The sequence below is a fragment of the Poecilia reticulata genome, linkage group LG4 (assembly GCF_000633615.1).
Source record: "Poecilia reticulata strain Guanapo linkage group LG4, Guppy_female_1.0+MT, whole genome shotgun sequence".
In the NCBI taxonomy this organism is placed as follows: Eukaryota; Metazoa; Chordata; class Actinopteri; order Cyprinodontiformes; family Poeciliidae; genus Poecilia; species Poecilia reticulata.
Genome location: NC_024334.1, coordinates 13,347,196 through 13,349,998, shown reverse-complemented (window position 1 = coordinate 13,349,998; position 2,803 = coordinate 13,347,196).

Genomic DNA, 2,803 nt, shown 5'->3' with positions numbered 1-2,803 from the left:
GAAGCAAAGTAGAATTCACAATGATGCGAGGACAAATCCTGGAAAGGCAGTGATGTTAGAGTTTGTCTTTCACTTTCACTGCAGAAAACTAAAAGAGGGAGGTCAGGAGGTTACAAAGTTTCCGTATGATTAAAGTCTTTGTTCGTGGGAGGGGTAGGGGGGGGGATATCCGGTCACAGGAAGGGGGGAGGGGTTTAATATAAATTAATCCTTCAAACTCCAATTAAAATTTGACTGAAGGCTATCGGAGGTCACAGGGTCACAAACGTCCTATGGGGGGAGGTTACAAAGTTTCCATAGGGGAAGGTCAGGAGGTCACAAACGTCCTATGGGGGGAGGGGGGAATTAAAGGGGGCGGGCTTTGATAACGTTTAATCCATCAAACTCGGATTAAAATTTGACAGAAGGGTGTCTATATAGTCTCTCTCCATAGTAATCTTGGTGTGCGTAAATTTGAGAAAGGAATGAAAACAAAATGCTCTCCCTGATTGTTCTGGAATTTACAAAACAGAATGATTTTGATTTTCTTAAGTGGCCTGAAGTTTTGTTTGAAGTAATATTTGTTATGTGTGACAGAACTGTTATGTGCATTTTTATTCATGTGTAAATATCAGATTTTAACTCTGCTAACACCAGTGTAAATCTCCACGGGTGGCCAGACTTAAAGACATTCAAAATAAGAAGTAGCGTTATCGTTTCTGCCAGAGATCAACAGGGTTCGTTTAAAAGATAAAAGACATGTCCCTTTGTTCAGAAACAAAGTCTTGTCACTGTAGTTCACTAATTTTTTTAGATGGCTCAAACTTACATTAAGGACTATGCCAATAAAAAACCCAGAGCTTTCTACTGTAACACTTTAGCAGATCAGAGAAATCCTCAAAAATGGCATCTTCACTTCGGGAATCCGTACCCTTCTGCTAGGACCTGAAATACATTTGTAGTAGAACACAGAGCCCGGTGTCAGCTGTACAAAGATATATGATAAATCCCCCCAACATAAATGTCAATCTCCTCCTTACAGCTCTTACCCTCTTTTTTTATATCTTTAGTTCACCTTTATTTTCTTCTCTAATATTTATTTTTATATTCAATTAAATGTTGTAACTCATTAATTCAAACACTCAAATTAATTCAAACGTAATTGCAGAAGGATTTACCAAAGTTCCTGATTTCCCAGATTTTAAAATAACATTTCTCCTAGACTCCTACAATTCAGTTTCATTCAAAATGAACTTTGAGTCTTTGTTAAAACATAATAATATACTGCTGACACAGTATAGTGGTTATGTTGTCAAGGCAGTATTTAGAACATTTAAATCTACAGTGTCATTGGTTGATAATGCTTACATTATAAATAACAACCTCTATCCAAGACCATTAAAGGTCACTTTCAAATGTAATTGTCTTAGCCACATTCCAATCAAAAGTCCAATTCTCTTGGTAAAACAAAAGTCCCTGAAAGACATTTGTTTTTACTCTGAGTGGTATACTGTTTCACCATTGTTCTTTGTGTGAATGCAGAAATAATCTCACTTTCATGAACTTTTACATTCCCTCCCTTTCCTCTTTCCCTTCTTCCCTCTGATAGAGCCACAGAGGAGAGTGAATAACATTTTTAAAAAATTAGGACAGAGGACCCTGATTCGGGGAGCGTGAGGGACATGTCACACCTGTACCCCGCATCGGTTACACCCATGCACACGTCCATTACCCAACACACCTGAATTAAATGAAGGATTGGTGCTCAGACCTCTGCAGAGCTGGAGAACTGGAAGCTGAGAAGGGACTTCAGTTCTTTGATTTGTGTGTAACGATCAAAGAGAGAGAGATGCTATTTTAGATTAACACCATCACTGCAAGGCAGGTCAAGTCAAGGTCAAGGACATAATGATTGAGATGAACTAACAACCCACCGGTCACAGGACAAACTCCCATCTCCAGAACCTGCCTTGCCCCGAGTCAAAGCAACTATGTTTACTATAGTCAAATCATAATCCAATGGATCGGCTATTCTAATTCTCCAGTTTGCTTGTTTCTGTAATGTCTCTGATAGAAAGTGAGAGGACAGAGAGAGGAGAGACATCCAGATCCAGAATAAATAGAATTTAAATTTTATTTCACAACTGCCAGAAAGGACAAATGTATTGTGTGATCATTTCACCCAACCACAAACAATGAGGGAAATCGGTTTTGTATTCCTTCTTTGAAAGATTTTCAAAAAAATCAGATAAGAGTAGACTTATAAGCAGCTTTGAGGTTGAAGGTACACATGGTGATTATAGTGAATTTCTCCATTTTCAAAACTGGATTCTGGAAAAACGTAAAAAACGGATAAATGCCTGCAGACGACCTAAGAACAGTTGAATACAGAGATCGACGGTATTAAAACACGGTGTTTGTAAAAATGTTTTTTTGTCATTACATCATTGGTGTCAGTGGCGCAAAAAGTGGGTATGCAGCGCATGCAACGCATAGGGGCGCTGCACCAGAGGGGGCGGCGCGCCGATGATGTCTTTGCATACAATTCAGCGCGCCCTTACGCTCCTTCACCTCACGCACATAACGGAGTAAATGTAGCGAGTTTTACATTTCACTTGTCTTAGTCTCGGGGGGGGAAGTGAGCGTATGTTTTCTACGCTCCTTCACCCTGACGTACCTTCCTTCAGGGGGTAGTAGGGTACCGATTTATGTTTTCGCATCCATCTGAATAATATGTAGTTGCGACCCTGATTGGTGTGAACGCACCAGTAGCGGGTTAATCAGTTGTCCAACCGGGTGACCCGTCAGCTCTTCAGTTCACCAA